Source organism: Meriones unguiculatus, chromosome 12, assembly GCF_030254825.1.
Source record: "Meriones unguiculatus strain TT.TT164.6M chromosome 12, Bangor_MerUng_6.1, whole genome shotgun sequence".
Taxonomy (NCBI): domain Eukaryota; kingdom Metazoa; phylum Chordata; class Mammalia; order Rodentia; family Muridae; genus Meriones; species Meriones unguiculatus.
Window position 1 is genome coordinate 72,243,842 of NC_083360.1, and position 27,690 is coordinate 72,271,531.

Genomic DNA, 27,690 nt, shown 5'->3' on the forward strand with positions numbered 1-27,690 from the left:
CTGCTCTCATCCTTCCCTTCTGCCCCCTAAAATCTTTCTGCCTCCTTTTCTGAAGGGTTCCTTGAGCTCTTAGGGTAAGAATTTGATGGAAACATTTTATTTAGACTCTCTTTGCACTCTCTGTCTGACTGCAGGTGGTCTTTGCATCCGTTCCCATCTGCTTCTCTCTGATAATGGCTGAATAAGGCACTGATCTTTGAGTATGGCAAAATATCATTAGTAATCATTTTATTGGTTTATTTAGAGCAGGCATGACTTGTTTTATCCTAGAACTCTGGGCTATGTAGTCTTTAGTTCTTGGTTATCCAAGAACTGTCAGGTATGGATTCCTTCTTGTGGAGTGGGCCTTAGGTCAAATCAGACATTGGCTGTTTACTAACACTAGTTCTGCCATTGTCATAGAATATCTTGCAGGCAGAACAGACAATAAATCAAATATTCTGTGGTCGGACCGGTGTCCATGCTTTATTTTGGTATCCTGTAAAGTATCTTCCTGCACCAAAGAGACTAGAACACAGAGATGATGGCTCCATGTAGACTCCAGCCTGACTTCCTCTTGTTAACTGAGTTGTGTGGATGTTGCCCTTGGCAGAAGGGGCCCCACTATCAATTAGCAGAAAGCACCCGTTTGTCTTAGCATCAGTTGGATTGTTCGGGGATTTCCATGGAACCTCTTTGGACACAATTCAACTGAGTAAAACATAGTCTTTCCACCAGAAGCTTTGACAGACTTCAAAGACAGCCAGTTGGGATTCCATATCTCCCCACTTTTAAGAGTCTACTTCAAAACCCCTTCCTCTCTGGGATGCAACATCCTTGATCACGGTAGATGAACTTTTTCATGTGTTCTTGGATTTGTTTTGAAAGTATTTTGTTAAGTATTATTTGCATCTGTGTTCATAAAGGAAACTGGTCTTTAATTTTCTTTATTTATTGTTTATGTGTTTATGTGGTTTTTGATATCAGGGTAACTGCAGTCATAAAGTGAATTTGTCACCATTTCTTCTGTTCCCATTTTGTGAAATATTTTGGGAAGTATTGACAGTAAATCTTTGAAAGTTTGGTGAAATTCCAAGCTACAACCATCTGGTCCTGGGCAATTTTTGGTTGGGAAACTTTTAATGACTGCTTCTATTTCATTATCAGTTATTTAAATTGTTTATATAATCTTGATTTAACTTTAATAAGTGGAGGTTATCAAGAAAATTATCCTTTTTTTAAGATTTTTGAAATTGGTATGGATTTTTAAAATATGTCCTTATGGTTCTCTGGATTTCCTAGGTATCTATTACGTCCCCTTTTTGTTTCAGATTTTGATAATTAAGATATTCTTTCTCCATCTTTTAGTTAGTTTGGATAAATTTTTGTCTATATTGTTGATTTGCTCAGGGAACCAACTGTTCGTTTCATTGATTGTTTGTTTTGTTCTCTTTGTTTCTATTTTATTGATTTCAGCCCTGAGTTTGACTGTTCATGCCATCTACTCTTGAGTGTGCTTACTTCTTTTTATTTTAGAGCTTTCAGGTGTGCTGTTAAGTTGCTAGTATGGGATCTCTTCCTTTTTTTTTTAATTTAGTCACTTAATGATATTAACTTTCCTGCTAGTACTGCTTAGATTATGTCCCATAAGCTAAAAAATGCTGTTAATTCATTTTTGTTGAATTCTAGATAGTCTTTAATTACTTTATTTTCATCTTGACCCATTGTTTATTATGCATTTTTGTGATTTCTGTTGTTTCTGTTGTAGTTGACATCCAGGTTCATTACATGGCGATCCATAAGATGCATAAAGTTACTTCAGTTTGCTTAAATCTGTTGAGACTTGTTTGTGTCTGAGTATGTGCTCAATTTTGGAGAAAGTTCTGTGAGGTCCTGAGAAGAATGTATATCATTTGTGTTTGGGTGAAATCTTCTGTAAATATCTGTTAGGTTTATTTGGTTTATAATGTTCATTAGTTCCAGTATTTCTGTGTTTACATTTTGTCTGGATGACCTTTCCATTGGTGAGAGTATGGTATTGAAGTTCCCAACTATCAGTTTATGAAGGTCAATATGTGGTTTAAGCTGTAGTAGCAGTATTTTTTTCTTTGTTTTTTGTTTTGTTTTGTTTTTACTAATTTGTGTCTCCTATATTTGGAACATAAATGGTAATAATTGGAATGTTATATTAATGGATTTTTCTTTAATGAGTATATAATGTCCTTCCCTAAATTTTTTACTTAGTTTTGGTTTGCTTTCTATTTTGTTATATATTAAAGTTGTTTATTTTAAACACAAGCTTGCTTCTTAGGTCTTTTTGCTCGGAATATCTTTCTACCCTTTACTCTGAGGTAATGTCTATCCTTGATGTTCAGGTATGTTTATTTGATGTAGGAGAAGGAGTGATCCTTCTTTCACATCCATTATATTAATCTATGTCTTTTTATTTGAAGATTGAGAGCATTGATTTTGAGAGATATCCATAACCAAGTTGTTGGTTCTATTAATTTGTTGTTGGTGGTGGTGGTGATGGTGGTGGTGATGGTGGTGGTGGTGGTGGTGGTGGTGGTGGTGGTGGTGTGTGTGTGTATGTGTGTGTGTTTTGCTTCTTCTGGTTTTGCTCGTGTGAGATTATTTACTTCTTGTCTTTTCATAGGTGTAGTTAATCTCGTTAGGTTGGATGTTTTCTTCTGACACTTTTTAAAGGACTGGATTTGTAGATAAATACTATTTAAATCATGGACTATCTTGTTTTCTCCATCTATGGTGACTGAAAATTTTGCTGGGTATAGTATAGTCTGGGGTGACATCTGTGTTCTCTTAGATTCTAAAGCACATCTGTCTAAGCCCTTTTGGTTTTTAGACTCCCTGCTGAGAAGTCAGCTGTGATTCTGATAAGCCTACTTTATTTGGCCTTTTTTCTTTTGCAACTTTTAACATTCTTTGTTTTGCATTTTTAGTGTTTTAATTATTATGCACCATAGGGAATTTCTTTTCTGGTCTAGTCTATTTGGTGTTCTGTATGATTCTTGTACCTTGACAGTCATTTTCTTAAGTTAAGAAAACTTTCTAAGATTTAGTTTAAATTATTTTCTGGGTCTTTTAGCTGGATTTTTCTCCTTCTCCTATTCTGATTACTCTCAAGTTTGGTGTGTTCATATTGTTCCAGATTTCCTGAATTTTTGTGTCAGGAATTTTTTAGATTTAACTATTTGTTTGACTGATATAGAAAGATAGATAGATAGATAGGTAGATAGATAGATAGATAGGTAGATAGATAGATAGATAGATAGATAGATAGATAGATAGATAGATATGTTTTATAGATATGTAGAGAAAGAGAGAGAGAGAGTGAGTGTGTGGATGTGTATTTATTCTATTATAGTTTCAATGCCTGAGATTCTATCTTCCATTTCATGTATTCTGTTGGTGAAGCTTGCTTTTGTAGTTCCTGTTTGAATTCTTAAATTTTTAAATTAATTTTTTTATTAATTAGAGTTTATTCACTTTGTGTTCCAGCTGTAGCCCCCTCCCTCATCTCCTACTACCATCCTCCATCACTCATCTACTCCCATTCCCCTCTTCAAGTACCTTGATAGGAGAGGTCCTCCTCTGCTTCCCTCTTACCCTCGCTTATCAGGTCTTATCAGGACTGTCCTCCTCTGTGGTCTGGTAAGGCTGCTCCCCCAACAGGGGGAGTTCATTTCAGAGGCAGTCCCTGTTCCCATTACTATGGAACACATTTGGAGACTGAGCTACCATGGGCTACATCTGTGCAAGGGTTCTAGTTTATCAGCATGTGTGGTCCTTGGTTGGAGTTATCAGTCTCAGAAAAGAGCCCTGTGTCCAGATATTTTGTGAATTCCTAATTTTTTTTATTTCCACAGTTTTCTCAGTGTGTGGTTTCTTTACTGCTTCTGTTTCCCTTTTCTGATTTTGAACAGTTTTATACTTTTTTTCAACTGTTTGTACTTTCTTGGCTTTCTTTAAGGGCTTTAGTCATGTTTAATTTAAGGACCTCCATCATCATCAGACAGTTGGGTTTATGGTCTTTTTCTTGAACTTCAGATATGCTGGAATATTCAGGTCCTACTGTGATAGAATATCTGGGATCTAGTGGAGGAAAACATTTTACCCTGGCTGTTATTGATTGTGTTTTTATGTCCAGGATTTGGCATGAATATAGGTCTAGGTGCTAACCTCTGGGTTTGTCTTTATTGGGTAGATAATTTATTTCTTGGTTTCTGTTTCCTCTTTGGATTTTCAGAGATTTTGGTGGCTGTGTTTTGCCACTTTACGAGCTGATCAGCTTGTATGTTCATAAGGAATGCCTGTTACTGGTAGTTCAAGAGGGTAGGACTTTCAACAGACATGGAAACTGTGAATGATCAAGGGTGGTCAGGTAGATTTCAGGTCTTAATATATGGGATCTAAAGGTAATTCCAGGTTTTTAGTGTCAAAATTGAATTGAATTGACGGTTGTTTATGTGGTCTCTAGAACATTAATTAATTGGCTGTGAGGGCAAAAAAGCCTACACGTGAGGTTAGAAGGATTTTTTTTTTTGTATAAATACTTCATAAATTTCTACCGCTAGTATTTCTTTTAACCCATCATGATTTTAGTTTAACTTATTTCAAGATTGGAAACTTATAGGGACCATCAGTGTTCACAAACATTCCTTAAAGTTTTCTTGAATAACATACAGCATAGCAATAAATTACTGTCTACCTTCATCTTCTCTCTACTACCTGAATACTCAGGAGGAAACCCAAGCATCAATTCCAGCATTTTAGAGCTAACTTCTCATATTTAACACTCATATGAAGAGTAAAGTATCAGAATGTAACGTATTTTCTAAAATGATTGAGAAAAAATAATCAATCATGATGTTCCTGGAGGCAACAATAAATTTTTAAAAGTCAATTGCAGATTGTTAAAATGAGGCCCAAGTAAGAAAAGTCAGTACACATTGGTAATGTGCTGAGAGGCTCTATAAATGACACTGAGTCAGAAAATTCTGTAAATAATGCTTACTGATTTAGGTCTATGTTGATAAATTACTGAAAAACAAAATAAAGATGATAATCCTTAAAAATGTCCATTCTTCCACTAAGATAATACTGATCCATTCTCATCCTGAACTGTGGGAAAGAAAGGAAATCAGAGATTTGCACTTGAGTTTTCATCATGCCTTTATGAACTTAGAAATTTTTTATTATTGTAGAAACTGAGTTACTTGCAAGAGACATCTTAAAATTATTACTTTCTTACAATTCATAATTTGTCACTCTCATTCATATTAAAACACTCAGTTTTTAGAACGGACTTTTAGTTTTACTAATTAACAGCTCCTTTTTCCTTTTCCTGAATGTGTGAGTGCATTGTATGGATGTATGCGTGTTCATATTTGTGCTGTGAACGCGCACTTGTATACTGGCTCATACGTGCACTGAACAATGTGTTCATGTGTACACATAGACTGAATGTCAGCACAGTGTGCCCTTCTCAATCACATCACACCTTATGTATTCAGGTATGATCTCTTTCTGAACTCACATCACTTATTAAAGCTAATTTGTCTAGCCAAGTTGCTTTGAGATTCTCTGTCTCTGCCTCACATGGGCTAAGAGAACACTGGGTGGTGGGAGCTGCATGTCTATGCAGTACTGGGGACCTGAATTCTGTCTTCATACTTGTGCAAGATGAGCTTTATCCACTGAGATAACTGACTAGGCCCTCCTCCTACTCCTCTTGTTCTTTTCTTTTTCTTTAGTAAGCCAATATTCAACAGAAGAGAATAAATACATACTTGGAAAAATGCTGAATAATTAAAATGATGAATTTGAGACTAAAGCCAGGACACTATGGCCAGGAGATGGCTCAGTAGGTAAAAATACTTGTCATACATGCCAAACAACCCAGCTTCAACCCCCAGAACATGCAGAAGGAGAGAACTGGTGCCAGAAAACCGTCCTCTGACCTCCACACTCCATATGAATGCTGTACTTGCACATAAGTACACAGACACAATCATAACAGTAAAAAATAATTATTATAATATAATGTTTAAAAATTTTAAAAATTAAAACAACTATATATTAACTTGCTTTAATAAGGAACAGGCACATACTAGGCACATAAAAGCTTATTTTTCTTAATTTATTTCAAGATCAAGCATTCTATAATGAGCTGATGTTGAAGTATTGGTTTAATAGTTATCCATAATGATTCGTTTTTATGACGTTGAAATAATAAAAATATGGTGTTTGTTTAAGTACATGTGGTGGGAATGTAACAGGGTGGTGATTAACGTCTTACAATGTATCATTTAAAATTACTGCACATGAGTCTTACAATTCGAGTTGGTAATTTCAGTGCTGCACTGTTTTTTACAGCAGCAGAAAAACGGGCTGTCCTCGTCGATATGTTGTTTAGTTCTGGGCCAACGTCTATTATTTCCAACGAAGGGAAAACCACTTACAGAAGTTGAACATTTTTAATAAAATAATAAAGATACCTTGCTATTTCCCCTGTAAAGTTCCATAAAGGTCCAGAACTGAAAACATTCTCACAAAACACGCCATAGGCAGAAGGAAAACAAATGTTTTGACTGACAGCTGAGTCAGCAGGCATTCCAGGACAGGGCTGGGGAGCTGTGACGTGTCAAACCGTTAGCTGCAAGCATTCAATCAGAAAGCCCAAACTCAGTCTGAGCTAAGATTCAAACTCCCTTTGATCAAATGTTGTAGATTATTTTCCGTCTGTTCCATGTTAGAAGTAGTTTTGGTATAAAGAATGATTCTAGGATAGCAGAAGATCCCAAGACAGATACCAAAGACCTGGACTGGAAGCAAGTGATAAGAATGAGTATGAACTGACAGTTGTCAGCAAGGAATGTTGTGTTTTATAAACGTTATCTAATTCAGTTGACTCGCCTCAATAAAATAGAAATAAACGCAGTTACACTTGAGGTAGGAAAGGAAATAGCTTCAAAGAGGGAGTGGAGACATTTAATATAATTTACTGCTTTTCTGTGGTGCTAAACTCTAATATTTGATAGAAAAATTAACTTACAATGCTTAGAAACAGATGGAAGAATGAATATATAGTTATATGTAGTTATTGCAATATATTTCCCTGTTATACAATATATTACTGTAATGAGTTTCAGCTTTTTACAGAGTTTAGTGTGATGGTTAAACAATAAGTTTAGTTTCCAATAGATTTAGTAGGCAATAACTTGTATACATGAAATCTCAAGTAACTCCTGGCTTATGGAAATGTATCCAGATGCATAAATACCTGTTAAAACTCTCTAACTACAAATAAAATAATTAACTTTATTCTAAGTTCACAGAAATGAAGCAAGATAGATAACTATCTGGAGAAATACTATCTTTTGGAAGATTCAATATAATTCTTTTATATAAATTTTGGTTAATGTCAATTAAAGAGTTCTTAGAATTCAATTAAGTGCTGAGTGCATGGGACTGATATAATTGTGTATATTCTATTCAGAATACATCCTAAAGTGTGGAGCATGCATAGAATATTTACAAGTATCAGAAAACTTCATAACCTCTTGTTTCTCTAACTACAATACTTAGAATGAGTTAGTTTAAAAGCCTCTTTATATGATATTTAATTCAATTCTAAGAATTATAGAATTGTTTATGTGTTTGAGTGACTATAATGGTCATCTAATCTACTAATGCATTAAAGTTTTTAGTCTTTTAATACTTGCTTTGGAATTGTTCTCCTATCATTTGTATCACATTTTACATAATATGCTGAAAACTGTTTTATTGAAAATTTATTACTGGGGCTGGAGAGATGGCTCAGAGGTTAAGAGCACTGACTGCTCTTCCAGAGGTCCTGAGTTCAATTCCCAGCAACCACATCGTGGCTCACAACCATCTATAATGGGATCTGGTGCCCTCTTCTGGTTTGCTGGCACATGTACATAAATAATAAATAAACAAATCTTTAAGAAAAAAAAGAAAATTTATTAGTGAATATGTACATACATATTTTAAAACAATGTTGTTGCAGAATTCTAACAGTCTATTAAGTTATTTTAAGATGAAATAACATTAAAATAAATTCTATGTATACAATAAATAAATTATATTTAAAACGAATCTTATGTATGTGCTTCATACACATTCTTAGGTTGTCTCTCAAGAGCCACAGAGGACTGATTCTTAGAGTGTCTGTGGAATATCAAAACCCCAACGGATACTCAAATTTCTCATAAAAAAATGCTATAGTATTTGCATATAATCCACATGCAGCCTCCCATATGCTTGAAATTATTTCTAGATTAACTATGAAACCAAATACACTGAACATTCAATATAAATAGTTGTTTGACTATCAGGAATAAGAACAATTACAAAACGTGAACTCATTCTCAATACAATTCTTAGATGGTTCATTATGTAGATGATTGAGTCCAAACATCAAGAAGCCGTGGGTGTGCAGTGCAGAGTTTGCTTCTAAAACAGAGGTCCCCTTTATAACAGTGTGTTAAAGGGTAGAAAACTGCCCACCGGTGCTTCTCTCTGCTCCAAAACAGGACATATCTGAGAACAAGTATAAGCCAATAGCTGCGCCCCTGTAATTAACAGGGAAGAACGAATGTTTCGTAATGCGGTAGCTTCTAATATGAAACCAATTGGAGTTTTAGAAATCACTCCAATACTTAAGACAAGTACCCTCACTGGGGTTAAACTGTGAAAATATGTACCCAAGGAAGAAATAATGAAGTTTCCAAGCCGTAAATTACTACGGGTAAGACAACAGAAGTGGGCACCCATTATCACCAGTTTTGTTGTTGTTTTTATAAGTGACAAGATCGTCTTATATCATGCTCAGCGGGAAAACCTTTCTAATTATTTCTACAATTTTAAAGAACAAGAGTATTTTCAGAACAGTGCTCAAAAGAGTATTCTTACAAATAAACACAAGAGAATAAATTCTTGAGGACTCTTTCTCTATTTCAAACATTCCTCACTCCATAAGTGGTACACACAACAACCAATAATAGTTGTCCATGCTGCTCATTTGAGAAGGCAAAACAGTTAGCACCTTTACATTGTAACCTTTTTCCCTTGAGTTTACAGTGTACATGAATCTAGAAGACTAAGTGGGCAAGCTTAAAATAAGGAGTGGCCAAAAAGGCTTGTGTGACTACAAGTTGACAGCCAGTTCAGAACATCTCACTGCATAGTCACCTTCCTTCTAAATTCTCTGCTGTAGAGCTGGATGTCACATACCTTTAATTCAAGTAGTTGAGTTTCAGAAATGTGTGAAATTCAGTAAATTCGAGTCCAGCCTGATCTACATAGTAAAGTCCAAGCCAGCCAAAGATACATAATGAGATCTTGTTTCAAAACAAACAAGCAAAAACCTTCATAATGGAAGCCCTTCAAACATATGTGTACATCTACACATTAAGTGGAATGTGGCTATCAAGTATATCTTTCTCGATTTCATAAAAAGACAAATTCCTTTAAATCTTCACTCATAAAGAATCAGTGTTCTAAGCCTGTCAATTACCTAATGTCAGTGATAGATGCCGAAGAAAAGCTGCATTTGTCTCTACTTTTCCCCATTTATTGTACCAGTCTGATTCTGGTCAGCAGTTGTGTGCCTACTTGACATACACATTACAATACAGCATCATGGGAATGAATGCCAATGTGTGTGAGCCACACAATTGTCACAGTTGCTTGGCAACTACCGACAGGTACTATGTATTGGAGAGTCGGGGACACAAAGCAACAAATGAAAGCCTTATCAACTGCATTGATTCAGGAGAAAGGAAACTGGGTTGAAAGCAAAAATACCTGCTTTGGGTTATAAAGAAAAATGAAAAGTGTGTGTGGGTGCCTATTTTTTTTAAAATTAAGCTAAATTAACAGTTGTATTATGACACAGTGCCAACTCATGTCATGCAAAAGCTGCTGATTATTGGTAGGAAGGAGCCATGGACGCTCCTAACAAATTATCTCTGAAGTACATTCTTGTGATAAGATAAACTACTGCTGCTTCTTTGACATATATCTTTGATCCTTCTTTTTCATAACTAAAGAAAACCTTACTCCATTTGAAATTGAGCACATAGGTTTATACACACGCACAAACACACACCACCATCTAAAATATGGCATCATGGAAAACCCATGTACAGTATTTCAGTCTAGACCTAAATACACAAATATAAAATGCTTACATAATTTAAAATGTTTTATTTTTGTGCTTTATACACTTATTTAGTGTAGTGAGTGTTTGCTACAGAGCTCATCTGGAAGTTAGGAAGGAATTTAAAAGAGTCAATTCTCTCCTTATCCCATGGGAGTCCTAGAAATTGAATTCATATCATCAGGCTTGGACTTTACCAGCTAATTCATCTCAGTGGTCCAAAATTTGAAATTTTGAGTGCTATTGTTGATAATTTTAACTATCTTCATAACACTATAAACTGAGGGAAATAGTTACATTTTTGATGACAGTTTAGAAGAGAGGATAAAAGAGGTAAGACTATGGGTAGAGTTGTTTCTATTTTTAGTTTCCCGTTAGCACTGCAATAACATTAGAAATTATAGAAAAAGAATGATTATGAATAAATCCTTATTTGACAATATTAATTGAAAATTATCTGCATTATACTATGTCTTCTCATTAGATAAGTATTCAGTGCTTTAGAGTGCCAGAAACAGAGCCAAAATACCTGGGCACAGGGGTACCTGCAGAGACCAATACTCCAACTAAGGACCATGCATGGAAAGGACCTAGAAACACTATTCAAAGGAAGCCTATTGGCTGCTCAAATTACAACTGGGTTCCATAGTAATGGATACAGGGGTTGTCTCTGTCATGTACTCAGTGGCTAGCTCTTTGATTACCTCCTCCTGGGGAGTGTAGCCTTGCCAGGCCACAGAGGAAGATTATGCAGCCAGCCTTGTTTAGACCTGATAGGCTAGGTTCAAATAGAAGGGAAGAAGTCCTCTTCTATCAGGAGACTAGGAAAAGGGCATAGGGTGAGAAGAGGGAGGGTAGGTGAGACTGGGAGGAGATGAGGGAGGGAGCTGCAGCTGGGATACAAAGTGAATAAATTGTAATTAATTATTTAATTAATTAAAAAGAAATCAGTGCCTCACAGAAGTCTATAATTTAAATAAAATTAAAATGCAAAAATACAAACAAAACTTTGTATAGCAATTTTAGTCCAGTCTACAGCCATACCACCCTGACTGTCCTCAATCTCCTCTGATCTTGAAAGCTAAGCAGGGTTGGGCCTGGTTAGTACCTGGATGGGAAGAAATTTAGTCCAGCATCATGGCTGATCTGAGCCAAAGACCTTCTAGCCCTGCGTTATCTAGCTGGAATGAAGATACACCCTTAGCATGCACCTTTAATCACAAACCATCATAGGTAAAGCTTCATAGAAGAAAGCATCCGTGTATGAAAGTGATGTCGTATTGAGAGGCAGACAAAGTGATGAATCAGAGAAAGATTTTATAGAATAGAATATGGCCAACTCTCCAGAAAACGAAAAAGAAGAAGAGGCTACTTAAGAGAGAGCAGTACAGAGAGAGAAAGAGAGAAGAGGAAGTTTTACTGGGAGAGTTTTACAGAGACAAGTTGAAGAGAGAAGAAGCTAGCAATAAGTGAAGACAGAATGAGCCAGAGGAGGAGTCAGAAGATTAGAACAGATTGCTAGAGTTACTTTGAGGCCAAGCAGAGCAATTCAGTCAGAAGTGAGAGAAGCCAGTTGGAATCATTCGGTGTAGAAAGGGCTTTGAGCCAGAACAGCTGCATTGAACCAGCCAGCAATGTATTCGCACAGATGCGGCCCATGGCAGCCCAGTGTCCAAGTGGGTTCCCTAGTAAGGGGAACAGGGGCTGTCTATGACATGAACTCAGTGGCTGGCTCTTTGATCACCTCCCGCTGGGGGTGGGGGGAGGATGGCAGCCTTACCAGGCCACAGAGGAAGACAATACAGCCAGTTCCGATGAGACCTGATAGGCTAGGGTCAGATATAAGGGGAGGAGGACCTCTCCTATCAGTGGACTGGGGGAGGGTCAAGGGAGAAGAAGAGGGAAAAGGGTGGGAGTCGGGCTAGGGAGGGGACTACAGCTGGGATACAAAATGAATAAACAATTAATAAAAAAAGTAGAAAAATAGAATTTATAAAGATCTAGAAATGGTGAGCTTATTCAATAGTATATTAGAGGCTGAAAACATTTTAGGCCTAGATTAGATTATACAGATATTAAAAGCTTCCAGGACTAGGCCCCAGTTAGCAGACAGAGGCAGTAAGCCTCAGAGGTGACCATTACATCAGGTGAATCAAAGTTACTTTTACATCACTTGCCAGTCAAAAGTCTCTTCTTAATAACTACTTTTATTGTCATTTAACAGCACAGATAAATCTCTCTCTTTTTACTTGACTGTAGTGTATTAAAAGGAGACTAAGATTCCCAAGCCCTGGCTTTCTGGATGCCTCCTGAGGGTACATTGATATCTATCCCTATGGGAGCTCATCTGGGTGCAATAAGAACACATAAGTTATTTTTATCACCATTTGGCTTTACTGCCATATTACATTGGGGACATTTGTGTTTGCCTGTTCCTAACTAGACAACTTAACATAGGAAAAGTTGATCCTATAGTCACCCAACATCAAAATAAATTTCTTTTAATATCTGAAGTAAATTTAAAATTTTGTTCAATATCCTTGGAGATCAGGAAATATAAATTAAAGCTACTTTGAGATTTCATCTTACATGACCTAGAAAGAACAAGATTATAAAGGAAATGAGCTCATGGTGATGAGAAAGTAGGAGAGGGGAAGTGGAAAAGGCTGATGGGAGTCCCAGCTTATTCAGCCATGGTGGTAATTAGTGTAGTAGTTCCTCGAGGATCTGGAAATAGATCTACCTAAATATCCAGCTGTACCACTCATGCAAATATACCCAAGGCTTACATATCCACTATAAGGATATTTGCTCATTTGTTCTATTCATAATAGCCAGAAATTGAAAACTATCTAGAAGTCCATCAACTGTGGATAATGAAAATGTGGTACATTTGCACAACAAAATAGTATTCAGTTATTAAAGCAATGAAATTTGCCAGTTAATAGATGGAGCTAGAAAAATCTTCCTGAGAGAGGTAACCAAGACCCCAAAAGACAAATATTGCATGCTTTCTATTAGTTCTGGTTGGTAGTTTATGAACTTTTGATACATGTGCTACAGTCTAAATAGCCACAGATGTTAAGTGTTTAATAGGAGGAGAAAAGGATCTCCCAATGAAAGAGAGATAATGGAATACAGTATTGTAGAGAGCTAAAGGGGAAACTAGAATATCAAATATTAAATATTACATTAAGGGAATAGAAGAGAAGGTTAAATTAAGAAATATGGGTAGGAACAATTAATACCAAAAGCCTTCTAAAAAGCTATAGGGAAGTCCACCACTGCAGAAACTTCCTAAAATATATACATACATGAGAAGAATCTATATAAAATCATCATATAATGAGGGAGACACCACCCCAAATAAACATCTTGTCCCATCAAGTAAAACCTACAATACTAGGAATGGTTTACATCTTGTTCAATCATTGACCAAAAAAGACCCATGGGGCCTCTCAAACAATCACAGGCATTTCCAAGTTTGTTCTTCAGAACCTGATGGCAAAACCCTATTGCTGAAGACAAAACTTAGGTCAACAAACACAGAGAGGTTAATCTTGTCCCCAGTTAGGAGTTTCACCACTATTGACCTCCACACAGGGTAAAGGAATTTACACTGTACCTAACCAGAGAAGAAATTAATCCTCAGGTCCAAACCCTGTGACCTGCAACAGTAACCTGCCTGAAAGATATACAAGTGTAATAGTTCTACAAATATTTTGGGAGTAACTAACCAAATTTTGATTGGGTTTAAAACCCACTCAATGAAAGGGAAGTAAACCCGACTCTACTAAAGTGACCTGAAACTAGCCTACGGGAATAAAGGAATATAGAAATAAAATAACTCTTAATGATCTATTCCCACACCTATATATATCAGTGCCTTGATCAGCATCATTGGAGAAACTTGTTCTTCTAGTAGATTGGAAATAACACAGAGACAAACAATAGGGCAATGTGCAGAGGCTTTGGAGTGCTCAATGCTAAATGGGATGTCTTCGTCAGCTCCCCTCTGACCCATTTTCAAGACTCAGAGATTTGTGTGAAAGAAGAAACAAGAAGGTTTCTTCTCTTCGCTTTGCTTTTTAATTTATTTTTTATTTTTATTTTATTTTTTATTTTTTATTTACTCTACATCCTTTTTTACCCCTTCCCTCTCCCCCTCTCAGTCCTCTCCTCCTTCCCTCTCCTTCCCCACTCCCCTTTCCTGAGGAAAAGGGAGCTCCCTTTCCCATCCAGCCTAGTTCATCAAACTGCATCAGAACTGAACATGTCCTCTTCCCCTGTGGCCTGGCAAGGCAGTCCCTCCAGGGAAAAGTGATCAAAACGCTGGCAAAAGAGTCCATGTATAACTAAGATGCCCATCTGCTACATCTTTGTGGATCCAGTTACTGCATGTCTTTGGTTGATTCTTCAGTCTCAGCAAGCCCTTCTGGGCCGTGGTTAGTTGGCTGTTGGTCTTCTTGTAGAGCTCCTGTCACCTCCAGGTCCTTTTCTTTTTCTTCCCACATTTCCACAAGACTCCCTATATTTCACCCAATATTTGGCTGTGAGTCTAAGCATCTGTCCTGAGTCACTGCTGGTTAGAGCCTCTCAAAAGACAGCTCTGTCAGGCTCCTGTCTGCAAATTTAGCAGAGTAAGACAGAAAGTTTTTAAGAGCTAAGAGAGATCTATGGCTCTAAGGAAACGATGTTTTTCAGAAACAAGTCTATATACATATAAACTCAGAGAGAGTGCTGAAAATGCACAAGACCTGCACAGGTTCAAGCCAGATAGACTAACATCTCAGGACTTAGAGATATAAGTGAACAAGCCTTACTACTGCTAACCAAGAAACTGTTTGCAGTTGATACCTGCTGGCAAGAGTAAAATCAGTTTTGTCCACTGCAGTGTCACTGGGCTTATTAATCACATTTCAGGGAGGGCCCTATGCTAGAAGCAGGTGGTTAACACAAAGTAAACTCTAAGGATTTTTAGTGAACTTTTCAGTTCATTTTGTTTTTATTTTTTCTTTTTCTTTCTTTTTTTTTTAACACTTTTTGTTTGTTTGGTATGTTTTTTGTTTGGGGGTTTGTAGGGGAATTTTAATCCAGCAATATGGCTCCTGTGGCAAAAGATCACACCCAAAAACCTAGGTCTGTGTGAATGCACACACTTCCTTAGTACGCAACCTTAATTCCTCTGCCTGGAATACACACCTTTCATCCCTGGAATATGGAACCGTCTCACATTTCATCCTTCCCATTGGAGTATAGACACACCTTTAGGCCACACCTTTAATCCCAAATTGAAAGACAAAGTGACAAATCAGAGCAATATTTGATGGAATGAGTTTGAGATTGAATATGCCTGACTCTCACAATAAAAAGAGAAGCTACTCAAGTCACTACAGAAAGAGGAGGACAGTACAGTTCAGGAATGTAATAGAGCTCATGGAGTCGGTACAGTTGAGTTCAAGAGTATGATACAGTCCAGTGCAGTTCAATGAAGTTCAGTTGAGTGCAGCTGAGTTGATGCAGTTAAGTTCCTAGAGTTTAGAGACACTTTTTCCAAGCAGAGCAATTCAGTGAGAGACCAAATGAACCCAATTTGAATCAGTTAGCTTGGAGAAGAGGTTTAAACAGCTGAGTTGAATTATCCAACCAGAGTTCAGAAAAAAAAAAAAAAAAAAAAAAAAAAAAACTAGAAAGCATGAGCTTATTCAGCAATAAGTCTGGGAGGCTGAAAACATTCTAGGTCTAGGTTAGCAGGTGAAGCCTGGAAGCTGAAACATCCAAGGTCTAGGAGGCTTACTGAACAGAGGCTAGAAGCTTCCAGGCCCAGGCTTACGGGTAGTTAGAAATGCTCTTGGCTCAGCCCAAGTTATGTGTATCAGTAAAGCTTGGCTATGGCTCTCATCTCATCCCCTACCCCCCACCCCCATCTGAGCAAATTAAAAAAAAATGAAAACAAACATGTACATTGGGTCATTTTGGTTTTGTTTTTGCTTTTGTTTTGAAAGTAAGAAATAACAGAACATAAAATTGGGTTGTAGAGAGGATGGAGGATTTGGGAGAAGGGAAAACATGCTCAAAATATATTGCATGAAAAAAAAAGGTATCGGTTTGAATAAAAAAAGATCATTTAGTCATACGGAACTTCATGGTAGTCAACTTGTTTTCAGTCTTTTGTGGCGTGGATGCAATCACTGGAAACATGGCTGTGGATGAACATCTTAGACTGACTTAGACAGTGACACTTTAAAGACATGCTGTCAGTTTATTATACTGTTGTAGGCTGTTGGAAGTTGCTCAAGGAAGATTGAAATCTCCACTTCAAAGTTTTCCTTTACAAATTTATGTTACATAACTCCAAAAGAGAAAAGTATTCTCAGGACAGCATAGCACTTCTATTTCAGTATTGTAAAACACTAAAGAACAAATTGTACTTGATAGGATTTTTTTTTTAATGGACACAAATTTAAGTGAGAGGAAAGGCAATGAGGGGAAAGTGATCAACACAAATAGGAACTTTTCTAGGAAATAATAAAAACACACTAAAAAATGACAAAATCATTAGAGTATTAACAGAAGGAAAATAAAAAGTGCAGGTCTACTTCATACTGTCATTTATTTTTTAGATTCTAATCATAAGAATTCTATATAATTTCTGAAAAATACTATGTAGCAAAAAGTTATATATATTTTTAAAATTTTAGAAGAAAACTTTTATAAATAAGTACAAAGTCGTTATTAAAGAACATTAGATGTATTCTATTTAAGTAAGCAGTAGTTCTGTTTCTTGGTACAAAATAATAAGAATCTATTTGAAGTAAGGCCATAGATAATGATAATATGTAATAATAACTCTAAATAAACAGACATTAATTTTTACCTACAAATGACAATCTAAAATTTAAGTTGCATTTGACAAAATAATTACAATAATTAGTATATCTTGACTTATTTGTAAATGTGGCTTAACAGAAAAATATGTCACTAATATACAAATTAAGACCACTCTTTTCACTGCTTATTAGATGAGTAAAATAAAACATTTATTTAAGAAGTGACATAACTTAAACAGTACATAGAAACCATTACCTCTATACCCTGGCCTTAGTACATGAGTGTTCTTTGGACAGTTCTCTTCACACACTTCACATTTCTATCTTTACTTTTTTTTTTTTTTTTTTTTTTCTATTTTGAGACAGAAGCTCACTATGAAGTCCACATGGGTTAAGAGAAAGTGACCTTTCTGATGCAACTTGCCGGATACTGGGATGACAGATAAGCTCCACTATGCTCAAGTTTCTGAAGTACCTTTAGTTGTGTTACAATGTGGAGATGCTATGAATGCAGAAGTTCAGTCTCTCTAGACTTCCATGAAACAGCAGAGATGAGCTGGTGTGGATGGGAAAGGGAGCTCCCTTTCTTGAGAAATAGGGATGGGGGAGGGGACAGAGGAGAAGGGGTGGGGCTATAAACAGGATGTAGAGTGAGTAAAAAATAAATTAAAAAGAAACAAAACAAACAACAAAAATAGCTGAGATGAGCTATACTAGGAGACACCTTTTCCTCTTTAATTGAGATGAAAAACTATGTACAAAATAGTCATTGAACTGGGCTGATTTACGCTGATCTCATCATTAAAAGCTTCAGATTACAGGTGAGATGAAGCTGGAAGTGATAATGCTTTGAATGCCTGAGCCAAATCATCTTAATAGACTGGGGAAAGTGATGAATATTCAAAGACAAAACTGAACAACAGCTACAAAACAATCAGGATCCTGATTGGCTGGCTGAGTCTCACATTATAGCTGTAGGCAAGCAGAAAGCCTTGTAAGCATGCTTTGTGGAGCCTGTGCCAGGCTTAAGGTCTGTGGGAGTCATCAGTTTGAATGGTCATCACTCATGATGCCAGAAGAGGCAGCAGGCAGGCAACAGGACAGCAACTACAACAAAGCTCTACTCCATTTTAACTTGATCAATCCACAATCTTCTCATTTCATCCTTACATGAAGGGCAATGTATACTTCATAGACAGACTCCTGGAGAAAAGCAGTTTGGTGAAGGAGGTTGTATGCTTTGACAACGCTTGAAAAGGAGAGATGCTTAGCTTGACAAAGAAATGGGAATGCATTCTAAGTTAACTGTCTAAAAGTCTTTGCTGTAAAGGTAGACGGTTATTCAATTCATTCAGGAATAAGACTAGGGGAGAGAGATGGAAATCGTGGGAAGACAAGCACTCTCAAATGCTCAGACTTTTCCAACTTACAGACTAGTTAGTTCCCAAGCACAAGACTGAAAGCAGTCTTCCTTGTAGCTGTGAGAGGATTTTGTGGCAGATAACATATCAATGAGGCTCCTTTAAAACAGCATAAAATTAAGGTTCTGTCCTTTGCTACCAGTTTGTTTATCTGTCCCTGAAAACTAAGGTCAGCAAAGGACAGGCTACATAGAAAGGATAAATGCTAATGAGCCTACAGCAGCTGGACAGTAAGACAGTGAGCTTGGCAGCCCTGCTGGCCAATTTGGTTTCCTTGGCAGCATCAGCTTTTGTCTGTTAAAATTTTTCATCTCTTCTGTGTTTTCTGTCCTCTGAAGCTTCAATTCAAACTCTAAAGATATGACAAAAGTATCCGAGAATCTCTTAGAGTTATGTGAAAACAACAAGGGCCATGTATTCATCTCTATGTCACCCTAGTTGTTGAAGAGCACTGATATTAGGCCAGGAAAAAAAATGCTTTTAAAAAGTCCTTAGCTATAGTATGAAATTATTCTTTCGGGCTGTGTGGATCTCTTTGGTACAATTCTAAAGAGAGCTTCCTAATGTCAGTAGGTCTTTAGAATAAGCATTTTTCATTTTCATTTTATTTCACATTTATTTTATTTTATTTCATAGATGAATACTGTATTTACATCATTCCTACCCCACATTCTCCTACTTCCAATTCTCCAATGCACACACACACACACACACATACACACACACACATTTAGTATTGCTCATATGCATATGTGCTCAGAGCTGGCCACTTAATATTAGCTCACAATCAGAGGGCTTGTCCCTGGAGGAAGCTAGTTCTGCCCCTCTCAGAAGCTCTGAACTACCTATAGCTCTTAAACAACAAGATTCCCTGTGCAGGGAATCATATGAAAGAAGGGGGAGTTAGTAAGACCTGGAGAGGACAGGAGCTCCACAAAGACCAAATATATCTGGGCGCAGGGATCTTTCTGAGACTGTTTCTCCAACCAAGGACTGTGCATGGATATAACCTAGAACCCCTGCTCAGATGTAGCCCATGGCAGCTCAGTATCCAAGTGGGTTCCCTATTAAGGGAAACAGGGACTGTCTCTGGCATGAACTCAGTGGCTGGCTCTTTGACTTCCGCCCACCCCTGAGGGAGGAGTAGCCTTGCTAAGCCACAGAGGAGGGCACTGCAGCCAGTCCTGAAGACACCTGATAAGCTAGGGTCAGATGGAAGGGGAGAAGGACCTCCGCTATCAGTGGACTTAGAGAGGGGCAAGGAGGAGATGAGGGAGGGAGGGTGGAATTGGGAGGGAATAAAGGAGGGGTCTTCAGCTGGCATACAAAGGAAATAAACTGTAATTAATATAAAAAATAAAAATTTAATTAAAAAAAAAGAAGTGGGACTTTATAAAATTTCCCCATCCTCTTTGGGATGACAGCTGGTGCCGTCATAGAGAAGATCTTCCTTAGGTAATCCTTTTGGTCAGATTACATGGCGACAGCACTTGCCATAGAAGACACTGTCTCATAATAGATGTTCTGATCCTCTGGTTCTTACAGTCTTTCTGCTCCACCTTCCATGCGGTTGGTTCTCTGACCCTTGGGTGTAGGATTAGGCTATAGCCGTCATCAATTGGGATTGAGATTCCTGGCATTAGTTGTTCTCTGCATTTTGACCACTTGTGGATTTATTTAATGGTTTCTGTCTGATGTAAAAAGAAGCTTCTTTGATGAAGAGTAAGAAATACACTTATCTGTGGGTATAAGAATATTATTTAGAATGCAGTTGAAAATTATACTGGTTTAGGAAATTGACAGTACTACGGTTTCCGCTAGCATTCATGACGTTGTCAGCCGCAGACAATTGGCTGGTCTTATAATACGAAGCATAGATTCACTCTTACTGAGCCTTATATCACTTACGTAGTGTTGTCTATTCCCAAGACACACATGTCACTATTGCACTCTGGGATATCTTGTCCTGCTGGTCATTGTAGTTCCGAGGTTTCCCAGCTGGCTAGAACTATGGATTCTGCCTCGCAAATGGAAGCTTGTATAGTACCTTCTGCTAATATAAAATCTAGCCTTTGAAGAAAAGGCTTCTAGGTCAGTTCCAGCTCGACTTCTCTATGTCTTGTGATCAAGGTTTTAACCACAGGGTCTTATCTTCAAGTGCGAGATACAACCAAGGCCATTAAAAATAGCCAATAGAGCTTTAGAAATATCTTGGACTCCCCTGACTGATGACTCAAAGCAGGTTTCTCATTCCTGCTAGGACTTTTGTTGTACCAGCTATAGCTCTTATGGGGGACATTTTTTTTATCCGAAATGGCTTAATTTGATTTAAATTATTTATACACGGTTGCACATTCATTTATACATTCTATAACTATTTAAAATATATTAAATGCGTGTTTAATGTAAACATAAAATACTATGTTTTCATCATTTTTTAATATTTTATATCCCTCCTTTCCTCCTCATCTACATTAACACCATTCTACCTCCCCAGGTGAAGTTCCTTCTCACTTCTCTCATTTCAAAGAGATCGTTTAGATGCAGGATTTGCCCTGGTTCTATAGTAGATTCTAAGCTGTTTACACTGATTCTCAGAATACATCTACGATGGCTTCCACCGACTTTGTTCTGTCCCCAGAAAACCAGTATGCTCTGAAAGCTGGTAGAAAAGAAGATAGAAAACCAAGTGTTTACCACTGGGTAAATCCCTACCATGGGCTAAACATTGAGTTCCCCCTTCTTGTTTACTATACTATTTCATACTAATATTAAATTTTAAATTATGACGGTCTTACTTTTCTGGATAAGGAAACTAAAGTTTACCTCTGGAAAAATGAACAACTTCAAAGCAGAATACCAGTTGCTGTTGGAGGTAGAGCCCATAATTACACTCTTGAGTTCATCCCACTGAGGGGGGTGGGGAAGGAAACAGGCCCAGATGAAGTAAGCTTTCAAACACCCAGTTCTTAATTGCTAAAAATCTACTCCCTGTAAAGATCTGCCATTTATAAGCACAAAAATACAAACAACCCCCAAATAATTAGCTTCAGACCACAGGGACTCTGGGCAAGTGCAATCACAGAAGGAGAGAGTAAGCCCCAGGCTCTGTGTTCTGTATTTGGAATCGCGACCATGCAAGTTAGCAGTGTTTCTGAAGTACTTCCGTAGTTTTTAATTTACTTTTTCTATAATTTAAATTCCTTCTACTGCTTCAGAAAAACAAACCCAATGTAAACACACACACAGTTTGAAATTTTAAACTTGGTGACACAAATTCAAACCCTTTTAATAATGATGACATATATTTTTGTTGTAGTCATAGTGATCAAATTAAATTATAGGCTGATAAAATTTAATACTAAAGATTTAAATACCATCCTGAGAAACATGAAAGAAAAGCAGTGCTTCTATGCTGAGTCATCTGGAAGGACATAAAGAATTTTGAAGTGGTGTTTTTTGTTTGTAGTTGCAGATATTCTGGGCCTAGCACAGCCCTCGGCCAGTGTCCATGACATAAGATCAGCAGAGGGAGGGCCCCTTCTCTTAGATAAAAGAAAGGTGCTTGGCCAACTTCTTTGAAGGTTTCACATCAGGTCTCACTTCTTGACCTTGGGCGTCTAGAACAGCAATTTCAGAAAACCCTTTAGGAGATAAAAAAAAAAAAAAAAATATTCCGAAAGCAGGTAATGTCAGATTCCATCTTTCCCCTCCATTTTGTGAAGCAGATAGCATATAATTTCTCTACTTTATGAAGATACTTCCTGGAACTTTATATTAAACAGCAGTTCCAAAAAAACCACCTTCATAGAAGGACGTGGTGGATATTTATTAAACAAATGAAAAAAAAAAACAATGGATGAATAATAGAAGTTCATTTTATACCCTGAAATTATATTTGTGTTTAAATAGCCAAATTTCTGTTTTCTAAACTGTCAAAGACAAAATTGCTGTACATTTTTTTAAAAACCTGATGGCCTTTATTTTTTATTTTAGAAGTAGGCAGCTGTATTGTCCACAAACTGGGGTCAATAGTCCAGTGATCCAAGCAGAGGAAGTTAGTGATGTTGATGGGCAGAACTGAAAACAGGTTGGTGACACCGCATGCCGTGTAGTGAAACAACACTGTTGCCTAGCATTTGTGAAGCCCAGAGAGATGAAAAGAGTCAACCAAACAAAGCAAAAGCATCAGGTAGTTTAGTAGAAGAAGCACAGCCAAACAATACATGTGAAGGAGTGAGAAACTTTCCAGAGAAGATTAAAGGCTGTCTTAGAGCCAACAGTGAAGTTCTGAGAAAATCATCAGAAATGAAATTTTAGGGTATTTTCCTACCCAAACTTAGAATTTATTTGACCTACTATGAACAGAATGCATGGCATATGATTCCTTTACAAGATTAAAAATAATACAGGGATCCAAATGAATTCTGTGAACGTATGGAGCCATCTGCTGAATTTTTTGGTAGAGTTTTCATATGCGCATCATGTGTCAGACAAAATTATATACATTTTTCAAATCATGAGAATGGATTCACAAATTTCAAAAGTTCCTGAGACCATCAATGATTAAACAGTTAAAACTTTCTCCCATCTGGTAAAGGCCAATGTCTTTAACTATGACACAGTCCTAGGACATGTCTGTGGAGAACTAAGAGGGCAAGGGTAGCCCATTGTGGGAGTGGTATCACCTACATCCCACGCTTTACCCATTCCTGCTTAACCAGAGATTCCTTATCTACACACAGCTGTACTGTGATGCTGTGAATAGCAACAGCTCGTGTTTCTATCTAGGAACTTGACCAGAAAGAATAATCTTACCACAGAGCTGAATTTATACTCCACCCTGATCTTTTCTTTGAGGACAACTTTAGACCAGAAGACCTTCTTCTTCAGGTGGGCCAGCCAAAACACTGGGCTCAAGATGGATGCCAGAGTGACCAATGTATCTTCTGATTTTATTATAGTCCTGTCTCAAGGCTGAAATACTCACATATCAGTGCCACAGCAATAGGTGATTTCCATGATTTTGATTAGAACAAAAACTGATACATAAGCAGGTAACTTATAAAACCCCATGACTGGAAAGACCACAGGCCACTGTCCAGAAAATGCTGTTGTTCTTTGACTAAATGAACATGATGTGCATGTTAAATTACCTTCCAGATATTTTTGTTTATTCCAGAAGATTAGTGCAGCTTGGGAGGATTGATCAAAAAAGCTGATTTTCATGGTGAGTAGGTTGTTACAACAGAGACTCACAACTGATCAAAGTACTGAGATTAAGTGACTTATTGAATGCTCGGCCATTTTAGGACATCTATATCATTCCCTCCAAGACTTAGGGAACACTGTGATAAAGGATGAAGAAAGACTTAAGAACTAGAATAGGGCAGGATGCTATGGATCACTTTCTTTTTCTTTACTTGGCTATACACTCTTGTCAGTAGCTACAACTATCTTCAAAAGGCTTGCACAAGAATGGTTCTATCAACATCTTGCTACCAAGATTAGAGAAGTTCATAAGATCTTACCTCTTCCTTCTTAGGGAATCTAGAAGTAATTAAAGTTTGCTGATGGGGAGGACGAGACGTTTTCTTCAGTGACATCTCCAATGGTAAGACACCTGTGACCCTATAAACAAACTTAAGTCTCTGTTCCTAATTAAAATAATGGGGTTTCCACTCCATAAAACAAACTAAACAAACAAAAACTTGAAAAAAGGGGGGAGAGTAATTGGGCAAAGAAAAAGGATTTGCAGAAGAAAAATGTCGTTAGGGTACTGGGAGGTGAATACAATATATACACATGTGAAATACCACAAAGAAACCTTATATATTTAGTATATGCAAGTAAAAACATTTAAAAAGAGATGGTGACTGAATTCCTAGAAAACTTTCTCCAAATTTTTAATGTACATTTTCCCTTTCTGTCTTGGACCTTATACCTATAAACCAATGTACAACTGGCTGAAATCTTGATTTCCTATTCTTCTTATTCTCCACTAACAATAAGTTTCATTCTTGCTGTTATGTTGATTTTAAGTATTATTACTTACATGAATAATAATAAAAAAATCTATGATAATGTTTGGGATCAAGTATTGCTTGTATTGGCCTGAAAAGCTGGCTCAGCAGATCAGAGCTCCTACTTCAATTAAGAGAGCTCAGAACTGATTCCCTGAACACCATGGCAGTTCATAGCCAGATGTAACTCCAGTTCCAGGGGACCAGACACTCTCTTCTGGCCTGTGTTGGTCACAGAAATGAGAGTGGTACACAGACATGCATGCAGGCAAATGCCCTGCATAGTACACATTTTGCAAATACACATAGTATTTACAAAATTACAAAGCAGCTTGTATTAAGAGTAAAGAACAAGAGACTACTGGACTCCAACGCACAGTTGTTGGAGGTGACATGGTACCTACCCAAGCTATCTTCAAATATGTATTTAATTGCAACAGTGACGGGAGAGGATGTTACAGGGATAAACTAAACTGCCATTTTGTGCTGAGAGTATTAAAATGTTCATTTAAGCACAAATCTTTTCATTGTTTCCCCAAGCCAACAGAAAACCTCTGAATTAATTGGCTAAAACATTCTGGAAGTGAGAAGACCTTGAAAACATGAAAGATATCAGGAGCATATTAGGAGAAGGCTGTTAGAGCTGACACCCAAGGCAGGTGCATATGTCTGGGCCATTGTCACCATGTGCAAATTGATATCGAAAATGCTGATTTTGTTTCAACCTTGGAAAAGTGGTTCAGAGGAAAAGGAATAAAAGCATTTCCTTTTATCATCAGGCTATACAATCGGATTTCTCTGAAGAGAACAAAGAATTAAAGGGAACTTATGCAAAAAGATCAGAGATTGAGAGAACTTTCACAATACTCTACAGCTAGGAATGCCCTTGATAATCCCTACCAGATAAACTGTAAGAAAGGCCAGCCCCTCCCAGTTCCCAACCACCACACTCCAATCCAGAAACTCACACTGTCTTAGAGCAATTTTATATTTGCATTTCTTAAAGCCATTTTAAAGCTCCCCCCCCCACTTCTGTCTGGAAAAGAAGAGATAATGTGACCCTTTGCATCATCTTGTTTTTCTTCTGCCAGATTTGATTCCTCTTAATAAATAGCAACCAATGAAGCCTAGAGCAATGTAGACTACAAGGTGGGGGGGGGAAGGGAGTGATATACAGACAAGCACTGATGTGTGTCTGTTGATATTTGTGGCAGGAGGTTAATTAGCATTAGCAGAAGTATCAGCAGTTGCCTGGACTTACTCATAAGGTACTGGCTGCTCCCAGCAGTACAGTGCAGAGAAAAACAAGTCAAAATAGTTTTTGTTCCTCTTACAGAAAAACCATTTACAAAAACAAACATAAAGTAATTGGATTCCTCTTTGTTTGCTTTCTGTTTCTCCATTCCAGCTAAGTGTTTGATTTAGCTGCTTCCTTTGCTCCTTCCAAGTCCTACACAGTTCGAGCACTAAGGTAGTTGTAATTTCTTTTTCCTTTTTTCATTTCCTTCTCCCATACACCCTCGGCAATCCTTAGGCTACTTTTTACTCTTTAGGAAACAACTTTATATGGACACAATTTTTGTTTTCAATTAATGAAGAGTGTCTTTTTGCCAGTTCATAAGCTTGGATCACATAGATCCAAGGCACACATCTCCTCTCTGATCATTTTGTGGCATTTAAATCTCTTGAAGCTGCTGCATACCCTTAATCTCTGTGATGATCAAAATAGCTACTGTATCCACTGTGTGAGCCTTTAACAAAGCCCTCAAAGGGCCTTTATTGGCTGAAATTGTTTGCGGTTTTCCTCTGTTTGTCCCAATAAAGAAGAGAAGATAGATTATTCTTTCAAAATAGTATTTCTTTTTATTTGTTTGCAAGAAAGTTTAGCCTCACTTGACAAACTGTTTGATATATCCTCAAAATAAATGTCCACTGCCTCGTAGCTGTGGGAGTACTCAATAGATAAACAAGATTTCTCTCAGGAGAACTTTAGTGTTTTAACAAGTTTACTAGTATAGTTCATTAAGAAATGTTATTTGATAATGAAAGATCAGTAAATAACAATATGATGTGTATTATCTAGTAACTGTGTAATACCACAGTTATTAGACTTTTCATGAGATTTGTTAATATTTTTTATTTCTTCCTTCTTATTGGAAAATGAAAATAAATCTAAAGACAATTAGGGTATATTCCAGTAGAAAAAATTCTGAACAAATCAAACAGAAACTTAAAATTCTTTGGCCAAACTTTACCTCTTTATGATAAGGGATTCTGTGTAGGAGGTGTGAGTATTGGTTTTGCAGAAACAGAAAAGCAGGACCTCTGGCAGGAATGCAAGCATGCTCTTAGTATACAGTTTTAATCCCAAACAATGACTATTCATTGAGGGACAGACAAATCAGAGAAGGTTTGACAGAATGAGTCAGAGACAGGATATATCCATCTCTCAGGAGAACAGACAGGAAAGTGAAGCTACTTAAGAGCAGTGCATAGGAGTTCTCTGGTAGTTTTTGGGGTCACTCACGTATACTATCATATCATCTGCAAATAGTGATAATTTGACTTCTTCCTTTCCAATTTGTATCCCCTTGATCTCCTTCAACTGTCTTATTGCTCTAGCAAGGACTTCCAGAACTATGATGAAGAGCTATGGAGAGAGTGGGCAGCCTTGTCTTGTCCCTGATTTCAGTAGGATTGCTTTAAGTTTCTCTCCGTTCAGTTTGATGTTGGCTATAGGCTTGCTGTATATCACCTTTACTATGTTTAGATATGTGCCTTGTATCCCTGATCTCTCCAATACTTTAAAAATGAATGGATGTTGGATTTTGTCAAATGCTTTTTCAGCATCTAGGGAGATTATCATGTGGTTTTTTTCTTTCAGTTTGTTAATATGATGGATCACATTGATGGATTTCCATATATTGAACCACCCCTGCATACCTGGGATGAAGCCTACTTGGTCATGGTAGATGATATCTTTGATGTATTCTTGTATTCGGTTTGCGAGTATTTTGTTGAGTATTTTTGCATCAATGTTCATAAGGGAGATTGGCCTGAAATTCATTTCACCTTACACCCATGAGAATGGCCAAGATCAAAAACTCAAGTGACAACACATGCTGGAGAGGTTGTGGAGAAAGGGGAACCCTTCTCCACTGCTGGTGGGAATGTAATCTTGTACAACCACTCTGGAAATCAATCCGGCGCTTTCTCAGACAACTAGGAAT

The 27,690-nt window shown here is 37.2% G+C and overlaps 1 long non-coding RNA gene across 1 annotated transcript; it reads left to right on the top strand.

The window, feature by feature from the left end:
* The first annotated feature begins 782 nt into the window (after positions 1-782).
* On the top strand, positions 783-27,395 carry LOC132646773 (uncharacterized). Its single transcript, XR_009585018.1, has 3 exons — positions 783-825; positions 23,983-24,051; positions 27,345-27,395. It is a non-coding gene; the product is annotated as an uncharacterized LOC132646773 (long non-coding RNA).
* The last annotated feature ends 295 nt before the right edge of the window (positions 27,396-27,690 follow it).